This window comes from Arachis ipaensis, chromosome B2 (genome assembly GCF_059453495.1).
Source record: "Arachis ipaensis isolate K30076 ecotype BB chromosome B2, ASM5945349v1, whole genome shotgun sequence".
In the NCBI taxonomy this organism is placed as follows: domain Eukaryota; kingdom Viridiplantae; phylum Streptophyta; class Magnoliopsida; order Fabales; family Fabaceae; genus Arachis; species Arachis ipaensis.
The window spans coordinates 99,249,071-99,262,538 of record NC_142437.1 but is presented as its reverse complement, the minus strand read 5'-3'; the positions used below and the strand labels follow the sequence as shown (position 1 = coordinate 99,262,538).

At 41.1% G+C, this 13,468-nt stretch overlaps 1 non-coding gene across 1 annotated transcript; it reads left to right on the top strand.

Moving 5' to 3' along the window:
* Positions 1–1,138: 1,138 nt before the first annotated feature.
* LOC148574984 (small nucleolar RNA R71) lies at positions 1,139–1,246 on the top strand. Its single transcript, XR_015905601.1, has one exon. It is a non-coding gene; the product is annotated as a small nucleolar RNA R71 (small nucleolar RNA).
* The last annotated feature ends 12,222 nt before the right edge of the window (positions 1,247–13,468 follow it).

The window sequence follows — 13,468 nt, the reverse complement described above, 5'->3', positions numbered from 1 at the left end:
AAGGTATTAGGAACTTTCCAGGATCCTGTTTCTTCTGAGGCAATCTCAGTTGATCCAATGTATTTAGTTCATTGGTGAACAGGGGAGGTTCATCTCCCCAAGTCTCTGTACCAAATAGATTGGCATTTAGCTTCATGATTGCACCAAGAAACTTGGTAACTTGCTCTTCAGTAACATCCTCATTCTCTTCAGATGAGGAATACTCATCAGAGCTCATGAATGGCATAAGGAGGTTCAATGGAATCTCTATGGCCTCTAGATGAGCCCCAGAGTCCTTTGGTTCCTCAGAGGAAAACTCCTTATTGATCACTGGACGTCCCAGGAGGTCTTCCTCCTTGGGATTCATGTCCTCCCCTTCCTCTCTAGGTTCGGCCGTGTTGACTATGTCAATGGCCTTGCACTCTCCTTTTGGATTTTCTTCTGTATTTCTTGGGAGAGCACTAGGAGGGGTTTCAGTGATTTTTTTACTCAGCTGTCCCACTTGTGCCTCCAAATTTCTAATGGAGGACCTTGTTTCATTCATGAAACTCACAGTGGCCTTAGATAGATCAGAGACTAAGTTTGCTAAATTAGAGGTATTTTGTTCAGAGTTCTCTGTCTGTTGCTGAGTGGATGATGGAAAAGGCTTGCTATTGCTAAACCTATTTCTTCCACCATTATTAAAGCCTTGTTGAGGCTTTTGTTGATCCTTCCATGAGAGATTTGGGTGATTTCTCCATGAGGGATTATAGGTGTTCCCATAAGGTTCACCTATATAATTTACCTCTGCTATTGCAGGGTTCTCAGGATCATAAGCTTCTTCTTCAGAAGATGCCTCTTGAGTACTGTTGGCTGCAGCTTGCATTCCATTTAGACTCAAAGAAATCATATTGACTTGCTGAGTCAATATTTTGTTCTGAGCCAATATGGCATTCAGAGTATCAATTTCAAGAACTCCCTTCTTCTGAGGCGTCCCATTACTCACAGGGTTCCTCTCAGAAGTGTACATAAACTGGTTATTAGCAACCATGTCAATGAGTTCTTGAGCTTCTGCAGGCGTTTTCTTTAGGTGAATGGATCCACCTGCAGAAGTATCCAATGACATTTTAGCTAATTTAGATAGACCATCATAGAATATATCCAGGATGGTCCATTCTGAAAGCATGTCAGAAGGACACTTTTTGGTCAGTTGCTTGTATCTCTCCCAAGCTTCATAGAGGGATTCACCTTCTTTCTGTCTGAAGGTTTGAACATCCACTCTAAGCTTACTAAGCTTTTAAGGAGGAAAGAACTTGGCTAAGAAAGCAGTGACCAGCTTATCCCAAGAGTTCAGGCTATCTTTGGTTTGAGAGTCCAACCACACTCTAGCTCTGTCTCTTACAGCAAACGGGAAAAGCATGAGCCTGTAGACTTCAGGATCTACTCCATTAGTCTTAACAGTATCACAGATCTGCAAGAATTCAGTTAAGAACTGAAAAGGATCTTCAGATGGAAGTCCATAAAACTTGCAGTTTTGTTGCATCAGAGAAACTAATTGAGGTTTCAGCTCAAAGTTGTTTGCTCCAATAGTAGGGATGGAGATGCTTCTTCCATGTAAATTGGAATTAGGTGCAGTAAAGTCACCAAGCATCCTCCTTGTATTATTATTATTATTATTTTCGGCTGCCATCTCCTCTTCTTGTTCGAAAATTTCTGAAAGGTGCTTGCTGGATTGTTGTAATTTAGCTTCTCTTAGTTTCCTCTTCAGAGTCCTTTCAGGTTCTGGATCTGCTTCAACAAGAATGTTCTTGTCCTTGCTCCTGCTCATATGAAAAAAGAGGGAACAGAAAAATAATAATAAGGATCCTTTTTGCCCAGGTGTAGAGGTTCCCTTAGGTGAGTGGAAGAAAAGAAGAGTAGAAGAAAAGAAGAAGAGAAAATCTGAACTCAGAGAGAGAGAGAGGGGGTTCGGATTTTTGGTGAGTGAGGAAGAGATGTTAGTAAATAAATAAATAAATAGAAGAGGATGAGAGGGGGAGGTTTTCGAAAATAATTTTTGAAAAAGAGTTAGTGATTTTCGAAAATTAGAAGAAGAAATAAATTAAAATTAAATTTTGAAACAATTAGTTAATTAAAAAGAATTTTTGAAAAAAAGAGGGAGATATTTTCAAAAATTAGAGAGAGAGAGTTAGTTAGGTAGTTTTGAAAAAGATAAGAAACAAACAAAAAGTTAGTTAGTTAGTTGAAACAAATTTTGAAAATTAATTTTTGAAAAGATAAGAAGATAAGAAGTTAGAAGGGATATTTTAAAATCAAATTTTTGGAAAAGATATGTCAAAAAGATATGATTAAAAAGATATGATTTTGAAAAGGGATAAAAAGATATTTTTGAAAAGATATGATTGAAATTAGTTTTGAAAAAGATTTGATTTTTAAAATCACAATTAATGACTTGATTCATAAGAAATCACAAGATATGATTCTCGAACTTAAAGTTTGAATCTTTCTTAACAAGTAAGTAACAAACTTGAAATTTTTGAATCAAAACATTAATTAATGAGAATATTTTCGAAAATTATGAGATAAAATTAAGAAAAAGATTTTTGAAAAATATTTTTAAAATTTTCGAAAATAGATAAGAAAAATGAAAAAGATTTGATTTTTGAAAAAGATTTTGAAAAGATAAGATTTTTAAATTGAAAATTTGATTTGACTCATAAGAAACAATTGAATTTTAAAATTTTTTTGAAAAAGTAAATCCAAATTTTCGAAATTTATGAGAGATAAAGGGAAAGATATTTTTTTGATTTTTGAATTTTTAATGATGAGAGAGAAATACATGAAAATGATGCAATGCATGAAAATTTTGGATCAAAATAATGAATGCATGCAAAAACGGATGCACAGAACCATGGTCCAAACATAACTTCACAACCTCGCATAACTAACCAGCAAGTGCACTGGGTCGTCCAAGTAATAAAACTTTACGTGAGTAAGGGTCGATCCCACGGAGATTGTTGGTATGAAGCAAGCTATGGTCACCTTGTAAATCTCAGTCAGGCGGATATCAAATGGTTATGGAGTTTCGAAAATAATAATAAATAAACAGAAAATAAAGATAGAAATACTTATGTATATCACTGGTGAAAATTTCAGATAAGCGTATAGAGATGCTTTCGTTCCTCTGAATCTCTGCTTTCCCGCTGTCTTCATCCAATCTGTCTTACCCCTTTCTATGGCTGGCTTTATGTAAGGACATCACCATTGTCAATGGCTACTTTTCATCCTCTCTGTGAAAATAGTCCAATGCGCTGTCACTGCATGGCTAATCATCTGGAGGCATCACCGTGGTCAATGGCTGCATCCCATCCTCTTGTGAAAATGCTCCAAATGCTCTGTCACAGCACGGCTAATCATCTGAGGTTCTCAATCATACTGGAATAGGATTCACCCTCCTTTTGCGTCTGTCACTACGCCCAGCACTCGCGAGTTTGAAGTTCGTCACAGTCATTCAATCCCAGAGTCCTACTCGGAATACCACAGACAAGGTTTAGACTTTCCGGATTCTCATGAATGCTGCCATCAATCTAGCTTATACCACGAAGATTCTGATTAAGGATCCAAGAGATACTTATTCAATCTAAGGTAGAACGGAGGTGGTTGTCAGGCACACGTTCGTGGGGGAATGATGATGATTGTCACGTTCATCACATTCATATTGAAATACGAATGAATATCTTAGAAGCGGAATAAGTTGAATTGAATAGAAAAACAGTAGTACTTTGCATTAATTCATGAGGAACAGCAGAGCTCCACACCTTAATCTATGGAGTGCAGAAACTCTACCGTTGAAAAATATATTAGTGAAAGGTTCAGGCATGGCCGAATGGCCAGCCCCCATGATCTAAGAACTAGGCGTCCAAAGATGCCAAATACAATAGTAAACAGTTCTATTTATACTAAACTAGTTACTAGGGTTTACAGAATTAAGTTTAAATGCAGAAATCCACTTCCGGGGCCCACTTTGGTGTGTGCTTGGGCTGAGCTTTAGCTTTCCACGTGCAGAGGCTCCTTTTGATCAGCTCCTTGAGGTATGTGAATCGGCGCTTGTTACGGCGCTCTCTCAGCTTAGCTTTCTGTTCATGCCGATCCAACTTTTCAAGTATCTGTTGGAGCAGTTGGGCTGTTGTGGGTGCTTGTGGTGTTGAAGAAGGAATATCTTCAACTGGTTCAGTAGGCTGGCTGGTAGTGGCTGCTGGAAGTCTAAGGTACTTCCCGTTGGGGACATACTGATCATCCCGTGGAAGCATGGCTTTGGTGTCTCCAGCTCTGTAGGAGACTCCGGCTGCTGAGACAAGATCTGAGACCAGGGCAGGAAAAGGTAAGTTGCCTGCAATTTGTACGTGTTCCATAGCATTCCGGATATGTCTTGGTAGATTCAGAGGTTGGTTTGTAAGGATGCACCATAGTAGAACGGCCATGTCCGCAGTAAAGGAGGATTTGTGAGTGCTCGAGAAGATGTAATGGGACATGATCTGTGCCCATACGCGAGCCTCCAAGGTAAATGCTGAAGCCGATATTCCCTTAGGGCGGGTACGATGGTATCTGTAGATCCATCTGCTGCCAGGTAATGCGATAACTCTGAAAACAGCGTCCCAGTCAAATTGGTACATCTGGCGCTTGAGTGCGGCTTCTTGAAAGGCGTCTAATCCTTCTGGAATAGTGGGAAGACTTAGAGCTTTTTGAATGGCTTCTTCTGTAATGGGGACTTGCTTCTGACGAACATAGACAGACTGCAGGGTTGGCAAGTGGAAGTTGGAGTAGAACTCGACTACCCAAGAAAGATTGACCTGCCTTGGCTGTCTCTGTAGGAAACCCCATTGTCTTCGGGCAATTTGCGGCTCAACGAAGGTAGCAATATTGGGCGGGAGGAGAAGAAGGTATTCGTTGTTGTAATTCCTTTCTGCCAGGATGGGGAACATCTGTTCACAGTAGCGATTGGGAAATCGCGCAGTGTCCTTTGCTGGGAAAGCTTTTTCTTTTTTATCAACCTTTATAATGCTCTTAAATCTCTTTGTTGAGGGCTTTACTGCAGTTGAAGAGGGTTCTGCCACTAATGCTCTTTTTGTACCTCTTCTTGCTGGTTGTTTGGGAGTAGCTTTCTCCTTTCCTTTCTTGGTGGCCATCCTGAAAAAGGAAAGAGAAAGTAAAATAAATTGAAAGGAATAGAGCAAAGAAGAGGGTGGTGTAAGTGATAAGCAATGCACAATAAAGAAGAATGACGTTAACACATGGTCCGGACGACATGAAAAAAGTCAACAATGGAAACATAGCAAGGGCATATAGGGACAAGTAAATGCAAGGGGTTTATTGGCATGCAGGCAAAGGCATGAGTAGCGTAGACCAAGCATTCAATGTCCAATTTAAATATGTTATCACTCGTAACTAACTATCACGTTTGTATTGACAATTAAATTCAATTAATAAAGTAGTAAAGGAATTTTGTGAAAAGCAAGCATTGAATATTAGAGTAGAAAAATGTAGAGAAGTTCATAATGCCATATGGGCTTTTTCACAAACACATAGCATGCATGTAGAATAAGCTCTTGAAAATAATAATTTGAACATGCAAGTAATCCCTTAAAAAGCAATATAATTGTCAAACAAATTTACAACAATCCACAAGTATATAATTATAAATAATGACTCAATTAAATTTATAACACCAAGCAAAAAGGAAAAGGAAAGAAAAAGAAAATAAGAACAATGAAGAAAAAAAGAAAAGAAAAGAAGATAACATATAAAAATAAGAAGAATAATAGAAAAGTGAGGAGGGAAGAAGAAAAGAAAAACCTTGTTAATGGGGGTGAGAGAAAGTAAAAAGTGAGAAAGAAGGAAGAAGGTAGGGAGGAAGAAAGGTAGAAGAAATAAGGAGAAAAAGAGAAAATAGGAATTGGGGAGAAAAAGATAAGATAGTTGGCAGAATTAGGGAGGCTGTGCGACGCAAGCGACGCGATCGCGTGGGGCACGCGGTCGCGCGACTTGCGCTTAAAGTGAATGACGCGGTCGCGTCGGTCACGCGATCGCGTGACCCGTTTTATGCCATTGGCACGAGGGTAGCCTCGCACTCGCACAACTCTCTGTTCAAAACCATTAAATGCCAAATTTTGGGTGACGCGATCGCATGGGGCATGCGGTCGCGTGAGTGGGCAATTATTGGGATGTGACGCGGCCGCGTGGGGCACGCGGTCGCGTGAGTGGACTACGCGTCCAGCGCGAGTCCAGAACCACTCTAGCACAACTTTCAGCTGTGCACCATTATTACGTCGAAATCCTTGGTCACGCGGCCGCGTGGGGCACGCGGTCGCGTGGGAGGCCACTGATCTCATATGACGTGGTCGCGTCAGCGACGCGATCGCGTGGGCCGAATTGTGCCATTGGCACACCTCCAGCCACGCTCTCGCGTGACTCTCTGTTCATTTTTAATTGTCTCTCCCAACACCTGCGACGCGGACGCGTCAATGATGCGGTCGCGTCGCGTAACATTTTTTTTAAATAAAAATAAGAGTATGTAAATGCAGATGCACGAAATGTACTAATGAAGAGAAGAGTTTTTGAATAAGAAAACTAAAAAATAAAGATAAGAACGATCATACCATGGTGGGTTGTCTCCCACCTAGCACTTTGCTTTAACGTCCGTAAGTTGGACGCTCCACTAGCTCAGTCTTCGGCTATGTGGGGATCTTCCAAGCGGAAGATCTCGAGCTCCTTGTCTTTCTTCCGCTTCTCGCCAGGGTACAACTTTAAACGATGTCCATTAACTTTGATAAGTTCAGAGCTTGAAGGATGGCTAAGGTGATAAACTCCGTATGGTTCGGCCTTCTCTACTCTGTATGGACCTTCCCATCTAGATCTCAACTTGCCTGGCATGAGCCTCAGTCGAGACTTGTAAAGGAGGATTAAGTCCCCAGGGTGGAACTCTTTCCTCTTGATGTGCTGATCATGTACAGCCTTCATCTTCTCCTTGTATAGTCTTGAGTTCTCATAAGCTTCTAGGCGAAGGCTTTCTAGTTCTTGCAGTTGCAACTTTCTTTCAGCTCTAGCTCTCCCAATTCCCATGTTGCATTCCTTTACTGCCCAAAAGGCTTTGTGCTCTACTTCAACAGGGAGATGACAAGCTTTTCCATAAACTAAGTGGAAAGGACTCATCCCAATGGGTGTTTTGTATGCTGTTCTGTATGCCCAGAGTGCATCTTGTAGCCTGGTGCTCTAGTCTCTTCTATGAGGTTTGACTATCTTCTGCAAGATACTCTTTATCTCTCTATTTGATACCTCGGCTTGCCCATTAGTTTGAGGATGGTAAGCTGTTGCAACTTTATGGATTATCCCATGTTTCTTCATCAATCCTGTTAGTCTCCTGTTACAAAAATGGGTGCCTTGATCGCTCACGATTGCTCGTGGTGATCCAAAGCGACAAATAATATGGTTTCTCACAAAGGAAACAACAGTGTTAGCATTATCAGTGCGGGTAGGAATTGCTTCCACCAATTTGGAAACGTAATCCACAGCTAACAATATATAAAAATAACCATTGGAATTTGGAAATTGACCCATGAAGTCAATGCCCCAAACATAAAAAATTTCACAGAAAAGCATAATCTGTTGAGGCATCTCATCCCTCCTGGATATATTACCAAATTTCTGGCATGGGAAACAGGATTTACAAAATTCAGCAGCGTCCCTAAAAAGAGTAGGCCACCAGAATCCACAGTCTAAGATTTTTCTAGCAGTTCTTTGAGGGCCAAAATGTCCTCCACTCTCAGATGAGTGACAGGCCTCTAAGATGGACTGGAATTCTGATTGAGGCACACACCGTCTAATTACCTGGTCAGCGCCACATCTCCATAAATATGGGTCATCCTATATATAATATTTAGACTCGCTTTTCAGCTTGTCTCTTTGATGCATAGAAAAGTATGGAGGAAAGGTGCGGCTAACTAGATAATTAGCTACAGGTGCATACCAAGGGACTATCTCAGATACTGCTTGCAGGTTATCAAATGGGAAATTATCAGCTATAGGAGTGGAGTCATCTGTAATGTGCTCAAGGCGACTCAAGTGGTCTGCCACTAAATTTTGGTTACCACTCCTATCCTTAATTTCTAAATCAAATTCTTGTAATAGCAGTATCCAACGTATAAGCCTTGGTTTGGACTCCTTTTTAGATAATAGATACTTTAGAGCTGCGTGGTCTGAATACACTACTACCTTCGTACCAAGTAAATAGGCTCGGAATTTATCCAGAGCAAAAACAATAGCAAGAAGCTCTTTCTCAGTAGTAGTATAATTAGACTGAGCGGCATCTAAAGTTTTAGACGCATACGCAATAACAAAGGGGTCCTTACCTTCACGCTGAGCCAGTGCTGCTCCTACTGCATGGTTGGAAGCATCACACATAATTTCAAATGGTTGGCTCCAGTCTAGTCCTCTTACAATTGGGGCTTGAGTCAGTGCGGTCTTTAGCTTATCAAACGCTTGTTTGCAATTGTCACTGAACTCGAACTCAATGTCTTTCTGCAGTAATCTTGATAAGGGAAGTGCTACCTTACTGAAGTCCTTAATGAATCTCCTGTAAAATCCTGCATGGCCGAGGAAAGAACGGACCTCCCTCACAGAAGAGGGGTAAGGTAAAGTAGAAATAACATCCACCTTTGCTGGATCTACAGAAATGCCAGTATTAGACACAACATGTCCTAGTACAATCCCTTGTTTAACCATAAAGTGACATTTTTCAAAATTTAATACAAGGTTTGTACTGACACATCTATCTAATACTCTAGATAATCCATCTAAGCAAAGGCTAAATGAATCGCCATATACACTAAAATCATCCATAAAAACCTCCATACAATCCTCAATAAGATCAGAGAAAAGACTCATCATGCACCTTTAAAAAGTAGCTGGTGCATTGTACAAGCCAAAGGGCATTCTCTTGTAAGCATAAGTCCCAAAAGGACATGTAAAAGTGGTCTTTTCTTGATCCTCAGGGGCTATATGAATCTGGAAATAACCTGTGTAACCATCTAAAAAATAATAATGTGATTTACTTGACAGGCGATCCAGCATTTGATCAATGAATTGAAGAGGATAGTGATCCTTACGGGTTGCTTGGTTGAGGCGTCTGTAGTCAATGCAGACCCTCCAGGCGTTCTGAACTCTGGTTGTCAGGAGCTCTCCATGCTCATTCTTCACTGCAGTGACTCCAGACTTCTTTGGCACCACTTGTACTGGACTTACCCTTCACTGTCTGAGATGGGATAGATGATATCTGCCTCTAGTAGTCTGGTCACTTCCTTTTTGACAACCTCTAGGATAGTGGGGTTTAGTCTTCTCTGGGGTTGACGGACAGGTCTTGTTCCCTCTTTTAAAAATATTCTATGCTCACATACTTGAGGGTTGATGCCTACTATGTCTGCCAAACTCCACCCAATTGCCTTCTTGTGCCTCCTCAGCACACCAAGTAGCTGCTCTTCCTGTTGAGAAGTGAGTTCCCTTGCAATGATAACTGGAAACTTCTGCCCGTCTTCAAGGTAAGCATATTTGAGGTGTGGAGGAAGGGGTTTTAATTCTAACTTCTGATCATGTTCTGGCTCTGGGTTGTCTGGAGTTGGTAACAATGGCAAAACACTGTCATTATCCTCTGAGAATGTCCCCACACTTGGACCTTGTCCTGTGTGCTTCTCTTCAAATTCCTCCTGGTGAACTTCAGCTACGGTTTCATCTATAATGTCACACTGGAGGATGGAATGATCCTCCGGAGGATGCTTCATAACTCCATTCAGATTGAAGATCACTACTCGGCCATCTATTTCAAAAGAGTATGTTCCTGAAAAAGTATCTAATTTGAACTTTGAGGTCTTCAGGAATGGTCTTCCGAGTAGGATTGATGATGGCTTATCTGAGGCATTCTGGGGCATCTCCAGGATATAAAAATCAATGGAAAATGTGAGCCCTTTAATGCCCACTAATACATCTTCAGCAACTCCAGCCACTGTGATAATGCTTTTATCTGCTAACACAAAATGAGCTGCTGACCTTTTTAAGGGAGGGAGCCTCAAAATATCATATATAGACAAAGGCATTATACTTACACATGCTCCTAAATCACACATGCAATCAGAAAATACTACACCACCTATAGTACAGTTAACCATACAAGGACCTGGGTCACTACACTTCTCAGGTAAACCTCCCATTAAAGCAGATATAGAACTTCCTAAGGGAATAGTTTCTAATTCATTAATTTTGTCTTTATGTATACATAAATCTTTTAGAAACTTTGCATATTTAGGTACCTGTTGAATAACATCAAAAAGGGGAACAGTTACCTCAACCTTTTTGAATATCTCTACCATTTTGGGATCAGGTTCCAGCTGCTTCCTGGGCTTCCTTGCAAGTTGTGGAAATGGAATGGGAGTGGTATCTTCTGCAGTGTCTGCGCCTTTTGGTGCTTCCTCTTGTGGTTGCACTTCTTCTTCTTCAGCTATGTCCTGTATGTCCTCTTCTTCTTCAACATCTTCTATTTCCACTACCTCTTCAGCTGAGGCGTGCTCTGGTGGGTTTGACTCCTCCTGATTTCTCTCCTGTAGTGTGGTTCCGGACCTCAGGGTGATGGCATTAATACCACCCTTCGGATTGGGTAATGGTTGAGAGGGAATTCCACTGGAGCTCAAAGGTTGGTTATTGGAGTTGTTCATTGATCCAATCTGTGAGACAAGAGTTTGCAAAGTAGCGTTCAGACCATTTAGAGTGGCATTAATGTTATTTTCCATAGTCTGCTATCTCCGATCAATAGATTGTAGTAAGTCATCATTGGCAGATGAAGAAGGATAGGTAATTTGAGAGGTCTGCTGTTGGGTATTCTGCGGTCCTTGGGATTGCCTCAGGTGAGGTGCTCTGTAAGGCTGATTCTGATTCTGCTACCTGTTGTTGTTATTATTCCACCTCTGAGATCCCTGATTATCTCTATCTCCTCTGTTGTTGTTGTCCCTCCAATTCTGGTTAGAATTGTCCTGCCATCCATGGTTGTAATTGCCACCTTGATTGTACCCTTGGTTGGGATGGTCATAGAAGTTATGAGTGGCTGCCACGGTGTTGTCTTCCTACTGGAGCTGCGGACATTCATCAGTATAATGACTTTAATCAGCACAGATTTCGCAAACTCTCTGTGGGACTAACTGTTGGTTTTGCTGTGCTAGAGAAGGTTGAGCTTGCTGAACTTGTTATTGATTCAATTGCATTTGCTTCAGCAAGTTGGTCATTTCACAGATACTCTGAGTTAGAGCAGTAGTCTCTCTGCTAGAGGATACTTCTGCAACGGCTTTTGAACGGCCTTGTTTCTACCTGTGATTCCTGGTAGATTCAGCTAAGTCACTAATCAATTGCCATGCCTCATCAGTGGTCTTGTACTTTTTCATAGACCCATTGCTAGCACTTTCCAATGTGGTCTTATCTTGGGGCCTCATGCCCTGTGTGACATAACCGAGTAACACTATCTTGTCAATCATATGGTGGGGGCATGCTTCCAGAAGATTATTGAAGCGCTCCCAGTATTCATAAAGCGTCTCGGATTCATCCTGAACAATCATGGAAATATCTTTCCTCAGTTTATCAGTAACTTCAGCTGGAAAGAACTTTTCCAAAAATTCTCTTCTGAGTGTATCCCAGTTAGATACAGTTGTTGCTGGTTGAGTGTAGTACCACTCTCTTGCCTTTCCCTCAAGAGAAAACGGGAAAGCTTTCAGTAAAATTAAAGTTTCATCTGCACCATCACGCCTGACAGTAGAACAGGCTGCCTGAAAATCTCTCAGGTGCTTGATAGGCTCTTGAGCAGGTAAGCCATGAAACTTGGGCATCAAATTGAGCAGTGCGGTCTTTATTTCAAAATCTGTAGCCACCGCTGGATGATGCGCTTGGAACGGTTGCATTGAAAAATCAGGGGCTCCAGCCTCCTGGATAGTAACTCTTCTGGCTGCCGCCATGTTACCTGTACGTAAATCAACCGAATCAGTAGAGCGGGAGCTGGTTTCTTTCTCAAATGGCGTTTCAAATCCGCCCTCAGAGAGGGCTAACCGACGCCGAGCTTGCCTTATTCGTGAAATAGTTCTTTCAATCTCAGGATCGAATACTGGCAAGCTTGGATCAGGAAGTGAACGCATCATCTAACGAAAGAAATAAGCAGCTCATAGTAGCAAAATAAAATAAAATGCAAATAAATAAATTCCAATTAATAACTTTAGCACTCTATTGCAACTCCCCGGCAACGGCGCTAAAAATTGATGCGGGCGGAAATTGGCGAGTTAAGAATGATTATAAATTATGCGTTGCTAGTATAGTTCTCAACCAACCAGAAATCCGCTTATCAATTTAAAAAGGGGTGTCATAGAAATTAAAATTAAAATACTGGGAGTATAAATCCCAGGTCGTCTCCCAACGAGTTGCAGAAAAGTGTGCTATTTTATTAATCAGAAGGTTTTCAAAAAGGTTTGAGTTGAATGACAGAAAATTAAATTAGAGAATGTATATAAATATAAATAAAAGCCTTGACTGGGAGTTGATTAGATGGAAGCCCTATTCTTGTTGCAGTACTCTCAAGATTAATTGACAATTGAGATTTATTGTGTTTAGTTGTCTGGTGCACAAAATTGTTACTCTCTTACAATTTCGCACACATGACCAGCAAGTGCACTGGGTCGTCCAAGTAATACCTTACGTGAGTAAGGTTCGAATCCCACGGAGATTGTTGGTTTGAAGCAATCTATGGTTATCTTGTAAATCTTAGTCAGAAAGTCAATTATGTTTATCAGTTCAATTTGTAGAAAATAAAGGAGTGCGAATTAAATACTTGTTGTGCAGTAATGGAGAATATGTTGGAGTTTTGGAGATGCTTCATCCTTTGAATCTCTGCTTTCTCCCTATCTTCCTCTTCACGCACGTACGTCCCTCCTATGGCAAGCTGTATGTTGGAGGATCACCGTTGTCAAAGGCTACCATCCTTCCTTTCAGTGAAAATGGTCCAGGTGCGCTGTCACTGCACGGCTAATCATCTGTAGGTTCTCGATCATACCGGAATAGGATTCGCTATCCTTTTGCGTCTGTCACTACGCCCAGCACTCGCGAGTTCGAAGCTCATCACAGTCATCCAATCCCAGAATCCTACTAGGAATACCACAGACAAGGTTTAGACTTTCCGGATTCTCAAGGATGCTGCCAATGGATTCTAGCTTATACCACAGAGATTCTGATTAAGGAATCTAAGAGATATTCATTCAATCTGATGTAGAACAGAGGTGATTGTCAGACACACATTCATGGATTGAGGAAGGTGATGAATGTCACGGGTCACCACCTTCTCCATAATTAGGCGCGAATGGATATCTTAGATAGGAACACGCATGTTTGAATGGAAAACAGAGATACTTGCATTAATTCATCGAGGCACAGCAGAGCT